Source organism: Coloeus monedula (assembly GCF_965178545.1).
Source record: "Coloeus monedula genome assembly, chromosome: 6".
NCBI classification, from domain to species: Eukaryota; Metazoa; Chordata; class Aves; order Passeriformes; family Corvidae; genus Coloeus; species Coloeus monedula.
Genome location: NC_138786.1, coordinates 23346763 through 23352634, shown reverse-complemented (window position 1 = coordinate 23352634; position 5872 = coordinate 23346763).

The following is a 5872-nucleotide window of genomic DNA, read 5'->3' as shown; positions in this document are numbered from 1 at the left end:
TGCAAAGCCATCCACATGCACGCACAGAGACAGCTCGGTACTCCCACAAAAAAGGCAAAACGCTGCCACTGCAGTGCTTTCTCTTCTTTCTTTCAACCTCTCCTCACACACGTGGCATTGCAGGTGATGCAGCATTCTCCTCAGAGTCACTGCTACCTTCTTCATCTTGTCCGTGACATTCAAAGCCAACAACAGACAGCACTAATAGATCTTAAAGCACCTTTCTGAGCGCTAGTACTGGCTTTTCCCCCCGGTACTGGCTTGTTCCTCCTCGCAAGAACAAGCTACGGGGGTTTGTTAGAGCACATAATGTTTCTGGGCTTAACCCATCAGCTTCAAATTGCTGCAAGCTGCCCCATTCATGAATCAGAGGCAGGAGCCTTCCTTCAGGAGGATGGCCGGACCGTGTCTGATTTTTGTGAATCGGAAGGGGCGCCATTCATGTGTTGGGGCTGCTCGGATGAGCACTGGATCTCCGCAGGCATGGGATTCACCAGCATGAGCAGTGCCTGGCTGTGCCTGAGCCGGGGAGAGGGGTTCCCAGCCTGTCGTGTGACAGGGACACTGGCTGGTCCACGTGCAGCGGCGGGGAGGAGGGGTGGGGGTCACCGAGAGCAGCCTCCGCCAGCCCATGCAGTGCCCGCAGGCGCTCCCTCTGCCTCCCAGCTCTGCCAGGGAGAAGAAAGTGCATCGAATCAATCGTAGCTGAAACATTCACGGAGACTTGATGATCCTTTCATTCCCGTAGGAAAACTTGAAAATCAGTGCAATTTTATTAAAAGCTAGTATTAAACAAATGCAAGAGGCTTCAGCTATTTTATTTCAAGATATAGCAAGAAAAATGGAGGATGCAGTCTGTCTTGATAGAGATTTCCCTGAAACCACACCAGGGAGCCTGTTTATATTCTAGTGATGCAGCTAAGCCAGACAAGTCTGCGGCGCAGCATCTATTTTTAGACTCCAGGTTGCCATTTATAGTTTGTGAAAATATTCATCAGCATCTGGATAACCGGCTATCAATTTTTGTAAATGCACAGGAGAAATCAGACATTTCGCTTCTCTTTGCTTTGCCCTTTTATGTCCTGCCTTATGTGGCTCTTTGGGGGTCATTTGGAATTTGTTTCTAAGGGCTTCACCATCACACCATACATTTGTCTGCTGTTGCATACGGCATCCTGCCAATTTTCTGTTGGGATGATCAGGGTACAGAAGAGAAAACCTTTTGCTAGCTACTGCATCTCCACATGTGAAGAAGCTGCATGTGAGATTATGGTGCACCTTATGCAGTCAGTGAAAACACCTGAAAACACCTTTATAATAAAATGAGGCAATTTTAAAAGGCAAATATGAAGAGGAAATCTAATGGTTTGAGGACATCTTTTCAACCTTATTTCCCACCTATGACATAGCATAACTAAAAACTCATAGCTCAGTTTATTCTTCTGAAAATTTTGTTAGTGTCTACTGCCAATATATAAGGTACTGAACTTAATTAAAGAGTTTCTGTTATAAGAGAAAGAAGGATATTGTAGCAGCCAGGACCTTGCTTTGATTCACTGTTCTGGTTTAAGTCTTACAACCAAATGGTACCCTCACTTATATCAGTGAAGTTTTTACCTAGTCTGATCAATAAACTGTATGTAGCAGCCAATTGCATGGTTTTCTCTCTTGATCCAGTCCATCATTCCAGTGCTGCTGGTTTGTGATGGGTGGCACTGGTCAAAACAGTGATTTAACTTATGTCTGTAACTCTTACTTCCTCTACTGCCTTCCTGAACTGAAAGGAAAAAGAAGTGTAAATATACTTCGAAGGGATGCTGCAATAGCTCCCACTGAGGGATAGGAGACACGAGGAAATTCAGTTAGGCAAGAGTTCCCTTCAAAGAAACTGTAATCTGGCGGAAAGATGCAGATAGAAACAATCTGTCAGTGTGTGTTCCCCCCTCCCTAAAGCTTTCAGCTGTCACGGTCTGCAGAGGCATTAATCTTTAATCAATTGAATGCCATCTGCAGTGAGGTATCCAGGGAAAGGACAGGTCACAACAAGCATTCGCCTAGAATAACTAAGCAGTCGTGCATGAGCTGTGCCATCAGACCTTGCTGGATAGCAGCAGGGAATAGATGGAGAGCTAAAAATAACCTTTCCTTGCAGTGTTTTTCCAGACTATTTTTGATTCTTCATTTTGATAAGGTCGACTGGCTACTTGCTAAAAATAACCATTCCCGGCAAACTGAGGACAAAAAGTAGAGTATTTATAACCACCTCAGACTCTTTAGTACTTTTGTTGGCTGCAGATAATCTAGGATCTTGTCATCAGTCAGTTGCCAGTGTTTTATGTAAGTCAGTAATAAATAAAGCATTAATTGGAATGGAAAACGAGTCTTTCTTGCCACTCTGATTTTCTCAGATGGAACACATATCTTTTTGTACTTGTAGGTAACCTTGCCCTGTTCTTCGTGATGTGGTCTGAATTGCTTCAGAAATAACCAAAACAACCTCCTGTTAGGTCAGCTAATCTTACAAAAGTAGCTGCATATGTAATTAAAAGTGCAAAAGCAGTTTTGCATGCCTGATACTTGACATGCAGAAATTTTCAGGGGCGTGATTCACTTAGCTTCCTCCATGAGAGGTTTTTTTATTGAGCCTCTGTGTGCCACTATCTCTCTGATGAAATGAAACCACCACTCTGCCAGCAGGATGAGAGTGACAGAGGGATTCTGTAACCAAGTAACTGGAGGAGGACTGCAGAGAAATTGTCAGTATAAATGATAATTTGACCCCAAGGCAGGTTTCAAGAAACTGGGTCATTATGGGGATGGGGGAAACACACACCAGTCAGCCCAACTGTGCAACCTATTGGATGTTCCAAGGGAGAAAGACAACAATTAAGGCATTAACATTTATGTTTTAAAAAATAAAGTCTATCACACAGAACATTTGAGCATCTGTCCTTCTTCAGTTAAGGTGGAGAACTAGTGAATGTTTTCCCTTACAGATATTTTGCTTAGGACCTATTAAATTTCTGTAAGGGAAAACTCATCTTCACAGATTCGTTCTTTAAGTATGCATGATTTTTCATTAATATTTATCTAGAATGGGCCCCACTTAAGTTGTCTGCTTAACTGCAATGTAACAGAGGTTAATAATTTGGAGATTCACAGATTTTTCCTTCCCACAAACATAAATATGTCAAGTGTATGCCTGAAATGTATGTTATGGAAGTTTCTGTGACTGAGAGCAGTGCTGCACAGGAAATTACCACCTCTACCCTAAAAGCACTGAATATTTCTCTGGAGAAGAGAGACTGAATGGGGCAGGGAGGAGAGGAGGGGAACAGAGAGGGAAGGGGAGAGAGAGTGACTGGAATATGGCAAGGACCATGAAACTTTCTAGGTTCCTTTCTGTGCTCAAATGAATGATAACTGGAACACAAAAATTGTATGTAAAGTGGATTTTATCATCTTGTTTGATTACAATGAGTACAAACAATGAAGGCACATTGTTATACTCATTTTGATTGCATTTCTTATTTTAGATGAAATGCAGCAGTTTTAAAAACATAGATCTGACTGGCTTCATTTGAGGTGCTTCTGTGTTTGTCTATTGCTTGACAAAGAGGTCAAAAGAAATGTGAGGGTGGGGACAGCATGAGAGTGTCCTTAACCTTTTCTCTATATTTTTTTCTGTTGAGATTTGCCACATGGAAAAAAAAAGGTCATTAATAACAACTACGAAATATATCAAGCAGAGAAAACATCTAACATGAAGGTAGCAGAAAGAACAAACAATTTGTACATGCAGCACCTGTGTTTTTCCTCTCAGGGGTATTCTTAGAGCAAATAAGAATTGATTTAGCTTCTATATACATATGCACAGGACTTGCTACATGTTTACTTCTCGTAAACCAGTAAAGGCCATTTGCAAAATTTATGGGGTTTGTGCAGTCAAAAAAACCCACTGCTTTTTCCAACAGCAGACTCATGACCACATTTCTCTCTTGCCTCATTTCCAGTTAAATTTTTGTTTTCTGTGACCAAGCTAACATTCCTCAGTGGAGAGGTCCTCAGGCAGGTGTTAAACTCAAAAAAACCATGGAAAATACTCCATGCAACAAAGTGCGTGTGTGTTCTGTTGAGTCACAGCAAGCTCAGATATAAGTGACTGTGGGCCATACTATATTAGCTGTGAGGATTCTGAAAGCACCTCTTTCCTGCAGAGGTGTGTTTTACTAGCTGAATCCACACCAAGACAATACAATAAACTTACTTTCTAAGCAGTAAATATATATGGGTGAAAAATATTATACTAATTGTTACTAATGTATATTCACATACTCCAACTGTAAGAGTGACCAGAACAACAAAAGAAAATTAGGAATAATTAATGGGTTGAATTTGTTACAGGGATCCCCTGAAATACCATTTTAACTAATGTCTTACCTGGTTCTTGATTCCAAAGAACTTGCTCCCTAAAATTTTGTTGTTCATGTCCATCTTGGGGTACATAAATAAGAGAGGAACAATCAGGAAGTCCATTTGTATTTTGGCTGTACATCTCACCTTCCATTCCATGAAGGAGACCTCTGTTTTGCTATAGCTTTCTTTGTGGACTTTAAAATATTGTTCATGGACAAATGCCAAACTAGTAAGCAAATATTATGTTTATCACTATCCCTTATACTGATCTTACCAATCACCTCATCACTGGCCTCTGAGGGAGGAACCGGTTACTGCTCACAGCAGCCACAAGCTCGGACCTTCATTCTCACTGTCCAAGCCTCTTCAGCCACTGCTCAGACCTTTCTTCTCACTGTCCAAGAAGTTCTCCACCATCACCACACAGCAAAGTGGGGTTGCATTAATTATTTGTTGCCTATGCTTTGGTAATTTAGTTTATGATGCAGACATGTGCTTTTGTCACTCATGACCATCTGCCAAATTCTATGAGGAGGGGAAAGGTGCACTTCTATTCAGTTTTCATGGGCAATGTCCTTCAACTCTCGATTAATATGTAGGCAGAAAACAGCTCCAACTCCTTTAGGATACCTAAATTTTATAGTATCAGAAGTTAAAGAGTTTTTTATCTGGGAAAGAAGCTTTCCAGTTGAAATACTCTATCACCAGCATACAGAAAGCAGTGTCTTAAAATGGGAAAGAGAGGAAAGAGACAAAAGAATACTGTTTAGTCAAAAAAATTACCCTGCAAATTGACAGACACAGAAAAAAAATTGCATAAATTATCCTGATAATGGTGGAAGATGCCTCCTTGGATGCCTGTGGTAGGTGACAGAAGCAGGTGTACATGCAGGTACACCTAGCACAGTGGCAGAAGCATTCTCTGCACTCTTCTGCCAATATATGTCATCGTTAACCACAAGGGATGGACTTCCAGGAGTAGGAAGGATGCAAAAAGAACATCTACTTTCAATTGCCTCTCCATTTGTAGCTCTTTTCTGGACATTCTGCCAAGAGGCCAATGGATGCAGTTTATTTATATGAATATAAAAAAGAAGAATAAAAACAAAACCGGACATTTCACCAACTGAGGGTGGTGGATACTGTCTGATCTGAGGTTAGACTGGAAACCAACGCAAAACAAAAAGCTTCATAGAACTCAGTCTAGATGACTATGGTCCTAACAGCCTCACTCATGCACATGAATCCATGCACATGCTTATCTACCTTTAGCTGGGGCTAAGTTAGGGCTGACACTAGATTCTATCTCCCAAAAACACCCCTTTGCGACAGCTGGCCCCAAAATAGTTACATCTGATCATCATTTAAGAAAAGGGAAACTTCACATAACTTAACAATCTAAAGTCTCTGTCTTTTTGGAAAGTGTGAAGAAGAATAAAAATTACACCACAGGACC